This window comes from Castor canadensis, chromosome 6 (genome assembly GCF_047511655.1).
Source record: "Castor canadensis chromosome 6, mCasCan1.hap1v2, whole genome shotgun sequence".
Taxonomy (NCBI): domain Eukaryota; kingdom Metazoa; phylum Chordata; class Mammalia; order Rodentia; family Castoridae; genus Castor; species Castor canadensis.
Window position 1 is genome coordinate 621,264 of NC_133391.1, and position 15,938 is coordinate 637,201.

Genomic DNA, 15,938 nt, shown 5'->3' on the forward strand with positions numbered 1-15,938 from the left:
CTCCGGGTTGTTTTGATATATATATACATATGTAAATTTTTTTTTCTTGGTGGCACTGGGGTTTGAACTCAGGGCCTACACCTTGAGCCACTCCACCAGCCCTTTTTTGTGAAGGGTTTTTCGAGATGGGGTCTCATGAACTATTTTCCAGGGCTGGCTTTGAACCGCGATTCTCCTGCTCTCTCCTGAGTAGCTGGGATTACAGGCGTGAGCCACTGCGCCTGACTATATAATAAGGTTTTGAGATAAGGTCTTGCTCTGTAGCCTGGCTGGGCTGGAACTTGAAATCCTCTGTCTCAGCCTTCAGTGTTGGTGTTACAGACACGAGCCGCCATATGTGGCTCAGACTCCTGATTTTGGGATCTGGGAGGCACTGTCTTGTCTTGCAGAATAAGGACGCGTAAGCAGTCAGGCTGCAGGGCCTGTGTCCCTCGGTGAGTCCCCCTGGCACATTAGGCAGCACCTTCCAGTCACCCCAACTAAAGCACCAGTTGTCATGAGTGGGCTGACGCCCGGGGGCCAGAGGGTGTCTGTCACCCAACCGCAGGCCTGCGTGTCTGTGACTGTGTGTTGTGTCCTTGCCTGACTGTATCTGTGCATGTATGTGTCTGTCTGTCCATAGTTTCCCCTCACTCTGGTGACTACTCCAGCCCACGGCTGCTGGGCCCCAGCTGGATTTCAAGTTTTGTTCCTCATGGGTTTTCCTGGAGTGATAACGTGACTAAGCGCACGGGACCAAGAATGTGGATGGCACAGCGCGGGGATGGCCTCAGGCCAGGCCGGCCATCTTACCCAGCAGGCTCCATCCACAGGATTCACTAGCTGTCCCCTCCCAGCAGGAGGCGCTGACCTCACTGACCACAGGCGTGCTGGCTGTACAGCACAGCCCCCAGGGCTGTGGAGCTGGTGACCTTTGTCCTGGCATGTTTGGTGTGGGACCGTGCTGCCAGGAGGGCTGTCCAGCCACTGTGGGGACCGAGAAAGACCTCAGAAGGATGGAAGGGCTCTGATTCTATCCATGTCCCCTCACCGCCGCCTCAAACAGCCTCAGCAGCTGAGGTCAAGGCTGGCCTGGTCTCCTGCCGGTTGGGCCACCTCAGTGAAGAGAGGCAGAGGGTCCAGACACATCCCCGAGGCATTGGGCAGGTCCTTGTCAATCAACACACAGGAACTTTGATATCCCTGATTTCAGGAGCAGAGCCCAGGCCATCAGAAGACACCAGAGCAGGGACTGTATCAAAGCTGCCAGGGAGAGCCCGCCAGCGAGCTGGGGACGCCCGCACGTCACTGCCACTACTTTGTTGTGGATTTGGGTCAGGAAAAACCTCCCTCCAGTACCAGGGAGCAGAGGGCCAGGGGCACAGAAGCCACAGCCAGGTGGACCCCACCCAGCCCTCGCAGGAAGGGACCAGGGCGGAGTGCTTCCTCACACAGGGTTTGAGCTCACCCCACTAGTGTCTCTGCACCCGCAATGCATGGGCGAGGCACAGGCCATGGTGGTGTGAACAGTACCACCCAACTGCAGGCCCCTGTCCCTCGACACCAGTGTATGCTCCCGCCTGTCTTGTGGTGTCACTCAGGAGTGCAGTGTGGCAGGGAGACCCACCCAGGTGGGCACAACTGGGGCTGTCAAGACCCCACTCCACGGGAAACCGTCACCCACTGCCGCCAGGTGTGCCCCCGGGAACATCCGCCTCTGGGACTCCTGGGGGCTCTTCTGCCTGATGTGACCAGGGGTGAATTCTGAGCTAAATGTTCTGGAGGTCCCTGCAGGCTCCAGAGTGGTAGATGCTTCTGTTCTCAGAGCCAGCACCACTCTGCTGGGTCACAACTGAGTTTAAGACCTCACAGGGGAGACTGGCCACCCTATGCCCACCTGACAACCACCAGGCCACCCAGAGAGCCACACCCCTGGCTCCAACAGGAGCCCAGCTCTCACCTCATGCTCATCTCCCCTGCATGCTCTCAGTAGACCTGGGGCCCACATGCACCGTGGCCTGTCCCTGGGGTCCCCAGGCAGTTGCAGCCCGGGCCACGCCAGGCGAGCAGGAGCCGCTGGTACAGGTCCTGGGCGCCCTGCCTGAGACCTTCAGACCATTTTGAAGCCTCGGGTCTGAGGGGGTACACAGGGCTGTGTGTTCCAGGCCCAGGTTGTGTGAGACACAAACGCACGCGCGCACACACACACACACACACACACACACACACACACACACACACTTGCACATGTAACTTCCTGTGTCCTGAGGCAGAATGACCCAGCAGGCAGGTAAAGGGCCCATTCTCTTCCCCAGAATCCTCAGGAGCAGAGGAGAGGAGGAGCCTGGGCCAGCAGCCCTGCCTACCACACCCCATCCTGCAGGTGAGGGCGGGCAGTCCTGGCCCTCACCGCCAGATGTCTGGTGTTGAATGGGGTGCTCTCCCATGGGGCGCACACACAGGGAGGGGCTGCTGGCCTGGGCTGCCGGCCGGGCAGTGCCCGCGGGTCAGGCGCCTGGGCGAAGCATTCTTGGAATCCCAGCGGGCGGAGGAGACTGTGCAAACAGGGACTCGGGACTCTGGCCTACAGGGGCCACAGAACTGGGAAAGGTCTCGTACCCCACATTTCCCACGGAGGCAGGGCTCAGAGCATCTGTGTAGCCAGGGACTTCCTCTGTGAATTCCTGTGTGGAACCCACGATGGACACTCAGCACACGTGGCAGTGTTGAATGTGGCTCTGGGGACCCAGTGTCCAGGGCTCTGAGTTGTGCGTGGGGGATCCACTTCCTCTGTGCGCTACAGAGGGGGGCTTGCTTGCTTTTTCAAAATGTGGCATCAAGAATGCAACCAGAGCAGAGACGGAGCCTAGAACTTACAACTCGGACGGACACCAAGCCCTTCAGTCGGGTCCTGTCTCTGCTCCTGGACGGAGGCAGGGATGCCTGATCAGGCAGCATGAGCTGGCCTGCACTGGCCTCAGAGCCCTGCTGTTTGAGCTCCACAGGGAGCAGGAGGTCAGAGTGGAACTCTGTGTGTGTCCTTTTCCCACGCAGACTCTGAAATCAGTGTGTGCTGGAGCGCAGAAGCCTGGCTCAGTACAGATGGGGTCCCACAGGCCTATGTGTCCTGCCCAGCGGTGCAGGCGCTTCCTCAGCAGTCGGGGGCTGGGTCGGTTGGTTGGGTAAGGTCCCAGAGGAACCAGAGCAGCTTAGGAATCCCAGCTCTGGGCTCAGGAATCCAGGGAGGTTGGCAGGACACGCCCACCTCCAGCCTTAGCGTTTTGTCACTGTGGTGTCCTTTGCTCCACCCTGTGTCCAGGTTGCTTTTCTCCAGGTCAGGTCACCCATCCCGACCTGCCTTGTGGTCCTCTGCACACAGCAGTCCCTGCCTTTGCAGCCCCTGGGGTTCACAAGAAGAATGAAAACTGCCCAGCTGAGATCTGGGTACAAACACAGCTCTGCTAGCACAGTCTTGGGGTAGGGTGCTGCCTGCCTCCACCTGGAGCTACCTCCTGAGTCCTGGAGCCTGACTGGCCAGGACCTGACCTGCTGACATCACAGAAGGACACTGTGGTGGGCGGGACTGGTCAGTCCTTCCTGCTCTCACTGGCTGGCTGGGATGGCCTGACTCAGCTGGTGAGACCAGTGGCTTTATGAGGTCAGAAATAGTTAATCCAAACCTTTACCAAACCGATCTGCATGACTCCCCCCCACCACACACACACAGGGCTCTTCCTCCTTTGGGGCCACCTGAGGGAGACACAGCCAGCACTGCCAGCTGCTGTCCACCTCCTGGGGATGGCACGGTGAGGTGGGCACACATGGCTCCCCACCATGCTGGGGAGCACAGGTGGACGGCCTTGAGGAGTCATGGGCTCAGAGACAGGATTCTGATGGCAAGGAGCACACACTCAGGCTCAGCTCGTGCTGGGACTCCGCTGGGACTCTAACACATTAAACTAAGAGCCAGAGGGTAGCTGAGGCCTAGAGTCCTGGGCCAGCTTGGGCTTCACAGTGAGGCCGTCTCAAAAAACAAGGGCTGGAGACACAGCTCAGTGGTAGAGCATTTACCTAGCTTGTGGAAGGCTGTGGGTTCAAACCCCAGCATTGAAAAACAAAAAAACTGGTTGTTGGTGGCTGCCTGGGTGCTGCTTTGTCCTATGGGTGGAGCCAGGACGACAGGGCTGGGAGGGAGAGGAGAGGATGGATTTCTAGAGCTGCCCTGCCACCAAGCCTGCAAAATGAGTGGATGAGAACCTTGTGTGTCACCACCATCGCCATCATCAACCAAGACCGCACGTCCTTGGGTGAGGTTACGGGTGTGAAGGTGAACAGAGCCACAGGCAGGATGGCATGGTCCTCTCCTGCCCCCACCTGAAGGGACAAGGCACACAGCTGGGCTGTGACAGACAGAGTCCAGGTACCAGGCCTTGCTGGTCTCTCACCTGAGGGGTTCCTGGAGGCCTGGCAGTCTTCCATTCCTACCCTGCTGGGACCTGTTCATCAGGCACAGAGACCACCGCAGGCCTCAAAGCACCCAGATGATGGCAGCTGCAGCTGCTATCCAAGGACTGGACTCGGGGACCTGGGGAGCCTGACTGTCAGCTGGGCACATGCTCCCCAGACCACAGAGCCGAGCCCTCTTCCTCCTCCCTTCAGCCCCTCACTAGCTCGGTCCCACACTCACACTGAGGCGCCTTTAGATTCTGCCCCCGTTACTGGATCTCAGATTTCTTATCCCAACTATTAAGACTCAAGAGGAGAACTCACAGAAGCAAACTTCTCTTTCTTTTCCTGAAAACGATGGGCAAGAGTGAGCGTTTTCAAATCAGCTTTTTATTCTGAGCTATCACAGCACGGGGATGGGGGACAATCCAGGGACCACCCTGGAGCAGCTGGATCACTGCAGACACACAGCAAGACCACACCCAGGATCCTGCCAGAGAACGGTGCCACAACCCAGGAGGTCATGTGGTCTTTTGTTTTTTGGGTGGTACTGGGAACTGAACTCAGAACCTTGCATTTACTAGTCTAGGGCTCTAACCCTTGAGTCACACTTCCGAGCCTTTTGTTTTTAGATGTTTTTCAAATAAGACTGCTAACTTTTCCCAGGCTCGCCTAGAACCTGGATCCTCCTGTCCCAACTCCTAAAGTGGCCAGGATTACAGAGGTACGCCACCAAACCCCGCAAGAGGTCTCTTTAATGAGATACACAGCAGGCTCAACTGGGGTTTATCACAGAACACAATTTCCCAAATTCTTTGAAGGCTAACCCTCCTTCTGGCGTGAGTGGCCTCTGGTTCCTTCCTTGCTCGTGCCCAGAGGGAATGAAAGTCCCCTCCTGTTCAGCTCTCCTGAGCAAGGGGAAAGACGCCACCTGGTTGCTGCTGCACAGGTTACTGTGAACCTCCATGGCAGGTAGTGGACGCCGGCTCTGTCGTCGAGGCGCTCACAGGCAGGCATACGTGAGCTCCTGGAGGACAGGGAGGACGGCCACCCCATCAGCTCAGCATGGCGGGTGGGATTTCCTTCTTTGCCCTCTGCGATGGCACTGGGCCGGCTCCTGTCCAGGAACCCCTTCTCAGAATGACGTTTTTAAATGCATATAGCACAGTGTAGATGGGGATACAAATTACAAACTGAACTCAGTTCAGGAAAACAGAAGACCAGAGCCCCGCTGACACCTGCTCCAGTAACACACAGATGACAAAACCAAGTGCAGGTTTGTGGCTCTGCTCCTGGGAGGTGGAGCTGAGGACAGAGATGTCCCCAGCTGCAATGGGGCCCGAAAGTCCCTGGTGCAGCTGTGCAGGTCCTGCTGTACCCAAGGCAGAAGGAAGCACCGTGTGTGGCCTGGAGGTCTGGGGAAAAATAGGTGTGTTCACTCCATGAAGGTCAACCCCCCAACCCTGACACCCAGGCTGAAGATCAGGGCAGAGCCCAGGCCAGCACTCCTGCACCACAACAGAGGGCCTTGGGAAGCAGCACGCTCCAGACTGGGCCTCCTACAGGCCTCTCTGTACCCCCAAGCTTCTCCCCATCCCAACTACCAGGATGCAAGTGTTTTATAGAGATCAGATCCAGTTTCTAGAAATGGCACCCAACATTCCAAGAGTTGCTCTTAGAGTCTTCCAGGCTGTCTCACCCACGTGTTCAGCGCAACAATAGTTTCCCTGTCCTTGGGAACCTATCTCCAGTGGAAGCACAAAGAAAAGGAGCAGCTGGGGAGGTAGTAGAAGTGCTGCTGACTGGACACAGGACCACCAAGAAGGCAAAACCCTTTACCTTTGTCCCTCTGCCTTGCAAGCCAGAGGAACCAGCCCAGCTGGCTCTCTGCTGCAGCTTGGCTCAGACTCCAGCTAAAGAAGCAGCTGGTGAAACCCAGTGCCCATCAGAGCCCTCAGTCTGCAGTCACATGGGCAGGGGCCTAAGAGCAAAGCCTGTGGTGTGCTTCAGGAATAAAAGAATCCACCCAGGTACACGAACCCCAGACAGGAGGGACAGGCTCAGTTGAGCTCCTACCAGGGTATACTGACAGTGCAGCAGGGTGCAGAGGGAGGAGAGCAGGGAGGGGCATGGAAACTGAGATGACCCAAGCACCACGAGGGCTATGGGGAGACCTGGTGGTGCAGGGTAAGGGGAGGGGAGGGGAGGGAAGGGAAAGGGTAGGGCCCCAAGCCAAGCTTTCTGAGGCAAAGACCACAGAAGGCGAAGCAGAGAAGGGAGGTGGGGAGGACAGGGCCAGACTTGGGATGTCTCAGAGGTGATGCAGGGCCCTCTGACCCCTGCATCCGCAGCACACCCACTGTAGAAGACACTGACTCCTGTGGGAACCGAGGCCTGCTTTGTCATTCTCTGGACCTCAGCAGGACCCTGGCCCCCTTGCACCAGTCTTTAAGATTGTGAAAGGAAGAGTCCTCAAAAGACTGCTGGGAACCTCCTCCTTGCAGCCTCCCCTCCCCGGGGCAGTAGCTGGAGCAGGACACTGTCTGGGCCAGAGGGCTCTGTCCTGGCCCTGGCCGGAAAGCCAAAACCCGTCTTTACAGCACTGTAACAGTCTGAGCCCAGAAGTCAGCTCAGTCACCAGGGAGATGGGCCGCTGGAAGCACAGACCTGAGTTGGATGTCTGAAGGACAGAGCTGGTCTTCCTGGTCCTGTAGGTCCCAAAGGCCCTGCACCCCCACAGCCAGCCCTCAAAGGCTCCCAGAATTCTGATTGTCTGTGGGGAGATGGATGCATCCCCTGGCGTTGGCTACCTTAGGGACAGCAGCTGTGTCCATGTGGGGCCGCCCAGCTGCTCTAGTGTGACTTGGGCAAGTGGATGCTGTCTGATGGTGCAGAACTGCAGCCCAGCACACTCGGTATGTCACAGCTGTGGCTTTTAGGCACAAGTGTTCATTGGTGGGAAGGCAAAGGTCACAGCTGCAGGGAGCTCGTGGGCAGGCCCATTTCCTTCCCAGTTTTTTTATTAAAATTCTAGTCTTTGCTCCATCTGTGGAAACCCAGGGCAGATAGGAAGCCAAAGCTGCATTTGTGTTTTAAGCTGGAAGTGCGACGCTGAGAGGCCAGTGGCCAGCACGGGACAGCTGAGCAAAGCCCCACGCGCGGCGGTCACAGATAACGCTTAACCAGAAGCCATTTCTCAGTCGTTCGCAGGACTCGCCGCAAGTCGTTCCTCGTTTGTCACAGCAGATACGGCTCCGCATGCTTGCGAATCCCAGCACCAAGGCGCAGGGTCGCCAGCGCCCGCACAGGTGTCCACGGCGGGGCCTCGAGGGGTGTGACCGTCCCCCCACCCCGCAGGGTCCCCGAGGTGTCCACGCCACGGGGACAAGACGCGCTCAGGACGAGCGGGCGCCACTCAAGCCCGTGACGTCCGTCACCGCGTCACTCCGCACCTCACTGGCCGCTGGCTGTCCCCGCGGCCACGTGACCAGGGCGGTCAGCTGCCCGCGCCCGGGGAGGGGGTGGGGAGTGGGGGACAGCACGCGGGGCAAGGCCGGGCTGCACCCCAAGATGGGCGGAGACGCCTTCCCGACGGCCTGTCCCCTCTTCCCGGGGCCCGCCAGGGTCGCACGGCCACCTGTCGCCGCAGGCGGGACCGCACCGGACAGGACGGGACAGGACAGGGCCCCGCCCCTCCCCCCGCGGTCCCGCACTGACCTCCGTGTCCCGGGCTGGCGGGCGTCGTCAGGACGGGTGGCCATTACTCCCGGGCGCATCCGCCGCCACCGCCGCCGCAGCCACCGCCGCCGTCCCTTCCCGTCCCGCAGCGCCCGCGCACTGCGCATGTCAGGCCGCGGCTCGGCTGGAACCAGATCCAGCCGGCTATGCAGTGACGCAAGCGCGCCGGCGCGTGGGCGGGGCGTTCCGGATGGGCGGGGCCTGCGCCGCAGCACGTGACCGCCGGGACCTCAGCCCCGCGGCACGTCCACAGCGGACCCCGGGGGTCTGTGACATCCAGGGCCCACACAGGGCTCCTGTCAGGCACGGGTGGGGTGCCCATCCCCCCACTTGCTTAGGGTCCCCAGGACCCTGAGAAAAACTGCAGGTTCGGGACCTCAGGCGGGTGCACATGTGGACTCCGAGGACAGAGCTGCATGGACAAGGGCCCAGGAGGGTGGCGACCCCTCGCTGCTGGCTTTGGTGCCCCGATCTGCAGATAAGGAAACTGACACTTAGCAGTGAGTGTTGAAGGCTCTTCCAGGAGCACGGGTTCCAGGGATCGGACTCTGCTCTGGGTTTTTGGAGCCTTTGGAACAGTGTGCTGACCACTGGTGCATTTCCAGGGTGGCAGCCTCTGATCAGGTCCCCTCATTCCACTGTCCTGTCCCACTCAATGTGCAAGGCTCTGACAATGAGGGGGGTTTCACACCAGTGGGATGGGCAGGGTGCTGACTTCACTGACCCTGCTCTCCACGTTGACAGATGAGCACAGATGCTGGGAGAGGGAGGGTGTGACTTGCACTAGCCCACCTTCCTTTCTTCTCTGCCTGGGGACCAGTGTGCAGGGCTATGTTGTCCCCACAGAGCCACACAGGGACTCAGCAGGAGTCCCTCTCCCCCCTCCACCCCCAGCTGCTGCTTCCCAGGGTTCAGGCAGGGGCCCCAGAGAAGTGGTGCCTAGGACAGGCCTGTGGTTGGGGTGAGGGCTGACCTGTCCACTGCCTGCCTGAGCAAGGGTCCACCCTGAGACCTAGGAGCCCCTCCCTCAGATGGCCAGTGGGTCCTGCTTGCAGGGAGGTATGGGAGCTGGATGTGTCCCCATACCTCTGTGAAGCAGCACTGGGTCCTGTCCCAAGTGCACAGGAAACAGACACCTGCACGGGGACATGATGCAGATGGTCTTATTAATTAAAGAAGAAAAACAGGCAAGACCATCCATGAGATGCACGATGAAAGCGCTGCCCAGGGCACCTGAGAGTCCCCAGGTGAGGACACAGCCAAGGAAACACCTGGAGCTGGCAGGACCACGGTGCTGGCGAGGGGCAGAGGGCAGGGTGGGCTGGGAGCAGCCTGGTCCCCAAACCTTCCCTCCAGGCAATAAGAATGAGCCCTCAAAACCAGGACACAGTCACCCCAAGACCAGATGTATCATCCTGACTCAGGAAAGACCATGTCCCACACACCTTTATTAACGGACTCCGCGGCCAGCTGCAGCCCTCTTGTGGGCAGCACGGGCCTCCGAGGGCCACATCACCCCCAGCAGCAACAGTGGCCTCGGACCCCCAATCCCCTGATGGAGGGAGGAGGCGTGCAATCAGCTGGTCTGACAGAGAACACTGGGAGGCGGAGGTGGATTACTTAAAAACGCTAAAGACTTCTTAAAATGCACTGCTCGGCAGTGCAGGTGTGCACACGTGTACAGGCCTCTTGCCCAAGTGCCCCCATCTCGGGTTCTGCTCACAGATCCCGGACACTCCAAGACCCTGCATGGACACTCCTCTTCTGGGAAACCTTGGTGGCCTGGGAGCTAACAACCCTCTCCCCATGACCCACGACCCCATGGCACTGCTGCAGGCCACAGAACACTCAATAACACCCATTCTATTCACCTCTTCCCAAAAAAAGTAGAGGAGGGACCACCCCAGGTCGTTCTATGAAGCTAGCATTGCCCTGATTCAAAACCAACCAAAAACAGTACCAGAGGAAAAGAGAGGACAGAAGGACAACTACAGACTGAAATCCCTCATACAGATGACATAAACACCAGAGACACAGGCTGGTTCAACATTCCAGAACCAATCAAAACAATGTCCCCTACCAACAGGCTAAGGAAGAAATGTCGAGAACCGCTCATGAAAAAACTCGTAGACACTAGGAACTGAACCATATGACACAGCTGTGCCACCCCTGGGCATTTACCTAAAGGAATCGAGGCCACCACACAACAGACACCTGCACACCTGTGTTCCATGCATCACTGCTCTCAGTGGCCACGCTAAGAATCAGCCTCAGTGCCATGAATAAAGAAAATGTGGCATATATGCACAATGGAATATTACTTAGCTGTTAAGAAAAGTGAAATGATGTCATTTGCAGAAAAATGGAGGTAACTAGAGCTCAGCAAAATAAGCCAGACTCGGAAAGACAAAATCACGATTCTCTCATGCAGACTCTCCATAGAAAAAAGAGAAAGACATGAAAGGGGAGACCATTAGAGAGACAGGACCAGCATGGGGTGCAGGTGAATGTCATCAAAGTCCGTGTACTGAAATGTCATAGTGAAGCTCGTTATTCTGTATAATTAATATGCTAATTTAAAAAACTGAGCAAAGACTCAAGTTGGAATGGAGCGAGTGTCCTCACTGGTACAGAGCACACAGATCAGGAACAAGGCATGGGGCACACTCCCGCCATTCTGCTCAGCACTGGACATCTGGCCAGTGTGATCAGGGAAGGAGAGGTCGTCCAAGCACAGGGACCAGTGTCGAGAGCTTTCTCGAGCTCCTGGTTCTCCTGACCTAACTGGGGGTGTCTGGAGATGCAGAAAGGACAAAGGACAAAGGACAGAAGACAGACATGCAGAAAGGTGGGGCCAGGTGTGCTGGGCGCTCGGATGGAGACGCACAGCAGCCTCATTGCTTCTTTTTTCTTTAACTCTTTTTCTACTTTGCTTCTTTTCTCCTCTATTCTTTAAAACCTGGCTTCTAAAGTCTTTCTGTTCTGTTCTTTAAAATCTCTTGCCTTAGACTTGCACTGTCCCATGTTCTCTTTAGCTGTCCTTTAGCTTAGCTTTTCTAAAGCCTATGTATAAAGTTCTCGGTGCAGAAAGCTGCAAGCTGTGGAGACACAGCCAGCAACAGCATCAGCAGCAGCCAATCATAAATTCCCATTAAAAATCCTCCCGTCCTCCTTCAGAGAGTCTTTTATACCCAGGGGTAAACAAGGAGGTGGAGCAGCAGTTCTCGGGGAGGGGTGTGTCATTGTAACAAGAGAAACCTGTGGTCCTGCTTCTCTGACCGTAAACAACTTAGGAAAAGCAGCTGTGCTGCATTTTGCTTTCTCCCTCTCTTCTGGGGCTGGGGCCCTGCCAAACTCAGCCTGTGGATCACTGAGCACAGCTGTGCTTATACCACGTTCTCACAGGCTTCTTAGAACCCGCTCCCCACAGACCAGAGAGGAGCGGGTAAGGCCAAAGCACAGGAGTCTCTGTGTTCCTTTTCCTTTCCAACGACACCAAGGTTTGAACTTGGGGCCTTGTGCTTGCTAGGTAGGCGCTCTGACTTCAGCCCCTGCCCTTTTGTTTTTGTTATTTTGCAGATAACAAGAAGACCTCAGACCATGATCCTCCTACTTATGGCCTCCAGGGTAGCTGGATGACAGGCATATCCCATCACTGCCTGGCTTGGTGACTGAGATGGGGTCTCGCTAACATTTTCCTGGCCTTACCTGGAGCCACCATCCTCCCTGTTTCAAGCAGCTGGCGCTGGACTTTGCCATCTCAAGCCTGGGAGAAATCTGATGACCCTGCAACTGCTTCCACCCAGGGCCAGAGGGGGCGCACTTGCCCTGGGGGCCCAGCAGAAGGGCTGTGATTGGTGCAAACACGGTCCTTCATTTGCACGAGGGCTGCTGTGATTGGTGCACACACCCTTGCCACGCCCCCTTTTGTCAGGCTGTTGAAGTCACTGTGCTGCCCCTGCAGGCAGTGGAGTCTCAGCTGAAGGTGGTGAGGACAATGGAGGCCCGAGTGTAGAGTGGGTGACGAATGATGGAGGGCTGTGAAGAGCCAGACACAAGGAACGGTGGACCCCTGTCACTGGAAGCCTTAAGGACAAAGGGTCCCTAGGCCTGAGAGCTGCTGTGAAGGGCCAAGGGCCCCAGCACCCAGACCTGGTCAGGAGCCGTCACACCAGCAGGTGCCATCACTGCGGCCACCTCTCCCTGCTGCTGGGACTGAGGATCACAGTGGCTGCCAAGTGCCAGGGCTGCTGGTGGTCAAAGCCCAGGGCGATGGGCCTCCAGCCTGGGGACGCAGAGCCCCAGCCTCTGGCTTCTAAGGCCGGGAGCAATGGCCCCTGGCTCTCAGGGCCTGGAGCTTGAGCCTGGTCTGCAGTCCAGCCGCCTGGGCCTGGGGCTCTCAAGGGACGGGGACTGCCAGCACCGGGAGAGCTGCTCTAACCCTACCCATGATTCCTACCAGTCATCATTTGGCCAGCTGATTGGGGACACTCCTCCTGACTGGCTGTGCTATTCACACAAGGCAGGACAGCCCAGAGCGGCTCTGACCACCACCCCGTCCATTAGGTGGCTGTGCCCGGAGGTGACAGGTGCTCGCCGTGGCAGGAGGTGCTGAGGGACACACTGGCTCATTGGCCACTGGAGCCTCTGACGTGAAAGATTCCTGCAAAGGAGTCCTTGAGACCTTGACGTCAGGACAAGCAGCTGCTGTGCTGGGCCCTGTGCTCTAACGCTGCCCCACTCTGGCTGCAAACTCGCAAAACAGCTCAGGAAACAGACCTGCTGGAAAGACGTCACGTCCTTCCCCGTTCCTCACACTCTATGGTCACAGGCCATGACGGACGCACGATGGCCAAGGGAACCTGCCCCTTCGGTAGTGGGGTGAAGGGCTGGGGAAGCAGCTTGTGGCCCTGCAGGGGTGAGGGGGCGCCCCATGGCCGTGCCTCTACCACTGCGGGCTGTGTGGCCTTGGGCAGGGTGCTGCCTCTCAGGGTCTCGCTTTTCCCTTCTGCAAAATGGAGAGTGCAAGAAACCTGGTGCCACCCTGTAACCAAGCGCCCCGCCTCTGACCCCAGGGGCCTGTGCTGCCTCTCCCTCTGTCTCGGGTAAGGGGATCTGTTCATCTGGCTGGTCTGACCTCTCTGAGTGACTTGTGGCCACGGGGGACCCACCTGCCTGCATGTAGAAGAGGACATGCAGTGAAGGGCACCCTGGCTGACTCAGAGCATGCAGCAGACAGGGGTGCTGGGAACTCCACCCTGAGCATGGCCCCAGGGGTGCCTGACTCACCCTCACCCTTGGAGCACAGCAAAGGGCAGGGTCTAGGGAGCTGCGGGGCTGTCACAGATATGACCCTGCACAGGGGACAGCTCTGCCTCAGTCAATGCAGTCAGAAGGGCTGGTCACCTGGGCTCACACCTGTAATCCCAGCTACGTGGGAGGCTGAGATCAGGAGGATTGAGGTTCGAGGCCAGTGGGGGCAAACAGTTCATGAGACCCTCATCTCCAAAATAACCAGAGTAAAATGGACTGGAGGTGTGGCTCAAGTGGTAGTGTCTGCTTTGCAAGTGTGAAGTCTTGAGCTCCCCAAAAATGGGGCTGCAGGAAGTCTAGTTAAAATAAACTAAAACACAATCCATCAGACCATCCCTATAATTGTACCAGAGCTGTGAAATGTGCATGGGGTCCCCGCCATGTCCTCAGCTTGACGGGTGCTCAGGGCAGGAGTGGGGGTTTCCAAGTGCTGTTTTTACGAGCGCCGAGCACCGACTCTGGCCTCCGAGGCCAGCCCTCCTCCCAGGGCAAACTGCTCTTTGTCATTAGCACACACAACATCCAGTAAACACTGTCCTCCCCTTCTGTGTGGGCCTCTCAGCTGGCCTGTTTCTTATCAGTTGGTGCAGTGGGGTGGCCGTGAGGGACAGGGGCCCGGGCAGGTGAAGGCAACCCTTGCAGGTCTGAGTCTGAAGTGGGGGTGCAGTGAACCGGGAGAAGCTAGCAGGCGGGACCTGGGGGCCCCGAGCCCCTCGGGTATGCAGAGGCGTCACTGCTCTTTGCCTCCCAGCCTGGTCAGCCCAGAGGTGCTGGAGAGGCGGGCAGCAGGAGAGATACCTGCTGTCTATTTTTAGCAGCTGCCAGCCAGAAAGCCCCCTCAGCTCCCCCTCCCCAGATGCCACACCTTTTCTGGCGGCTGAGTGGGCTGCAATTTCCAGACTGAGCAGGGCTCCACAGGTTGTGAGAGCTGTGGCTTGGGGTTCAGTGTGTCCTGGGGCTCCATGGCCCAGCATGGTTCGGCCACACATTCATAGAGTCCTACTGTCCCTAGGCTCTCCCAGAGGGGCTTATAACCTTCTCCCCTGACCGGCTCCCCATGGCCTAGGGCTCTTGGAGGGGGTGGGGTCAAGACAGATGCTGGAGAAGTCACCAGTCCCTCAGACTCCAGCTCACCCCCAACAAAAGGGTACAGCTCAGGGCAGGACTGAGGGTCAGGCCTGCCTCAGCACCTGCTCCACAGGCCCTGGTCGCCATGCCATGGGGCCATGGTTAGCCACAAGGCTCAGCTGTGCCATGGGGGAACATATCTCGCACTTGTCACATTACCGTGGGAAGATCTGCTCCCCCACGCCTCCTTGTACAAGGCTGGTATGAGGCTGTGTGGGGTGGAATTTAGAAGAGGAATCAGAGAGGGTGTCTGTGTGACAAAGCTGCTGACATGTGGTGGCCATGGGGGAACCTGGCCCCTGGGCCCCAAGTGGACTTGAGGCAGATCAGGGAAACTGAGGCATGGGAAACAGCAGCCAGGAACTCAGAGATGAACACGCTAACCGACAGCTTGATTAAAAGTACACGGACTCTATTTTCTTTGCTGAAGGCTTTACGCCCCTCAACAAGCAGTACCAGTTAGTAAAATGAATAAAAATGAGCAGCTTTCTCCCCCTGACCTTGCCCGCTTGCCCAAAAATAACTCGTGTGCTCTGTGGACTGAGCGAGGAGAGCTTAAAGAAAGACACTCATCCTGGGATAGACCTTGGGAAAACAACTCCTCTGCACACAAAAACTGTCCACAAAGAAACTTACTTATCACAAGGATGGACCCCTGCCCTGAAGGGAGCATGTGGCAGGACCCAGCCTTTGTTTAAAGGGATGCTCACACAGCTATGTCATCGTGGCCGAAATTTAATGATAAGATTGATAAGACAGTGTAACAGCAAAAGCCACTAATTATACCAGGTGTCAGAGCAAAGGGGAGCATTTTTCCTAAAGTAAATTCTAGTCAACCCTCACCCCACTTTTCACCGTAAACACCCCTGAGGACAGAGCACTCATTGCACCCGTTATCATGTGGTGCAATCCACATGTGCCCGCGTCCATGTCTGGGCTGTGTACTGCTTCTATCGTTCCTTTGCTTTACTAATAAACTTTCATGGTTTCTACCTCGACATGTCCTAAAACTCTTGTTTGTGACAACATCATAAGCTCAGCACCCAAGGGCCAGGCAGAGGCCTCCTCCCTGAAGTGTGACCACGTGCCTCCCAACTTGTCCCCCACTGGCTTCTCTGGGGCAGGGGGCTCCGTCTCTCCTCCGGCCCTCCTCGTTCCTCCTGCAATTTGCTGGGTCCTGGATGCATTACCACAGCCCTGTAGCCCGGCAACAATCCCATGAACTACTCTCACAAGACCTAATAAACTACCTTTCAAGGACCCTGACCAACAGGGTTCGATTCACCTGGGAATGCAGTTACCAGAGGACGGCCAGCTGTTCAGGAGGGCAGCTT

At 57.4% G+C, this 15,938-nt stretch overlaps 1 protein-coding gene across 3 annotated transcripts in view; it reads right to left on the reverse strand.

The window, feature by feature from the left end:
- Chlsn (cholesin) overlaps positions 1 to 15,938 on the reverse strand; it is a 90,852-nt gene that overhangs the window by 6,993 nt on the left and 67,921 nt on the right. The window contains exon 1 of one of the 3 annotated variants that reach the window (XM_020169659.2): positions 8,143 to 8,293. The exons of the other annotated variants lie outside the window; for them this stretch is intronic. The gene's annotated coding sequence lies outside the window, so the exon portion shown is untranslated. Of the gene's footprint in view, positions 1 to 8,142; positions 8,294 to 15,938 lie in introns of those variants that run through there. 3 annotated transcript variants of the gene reach the window in all.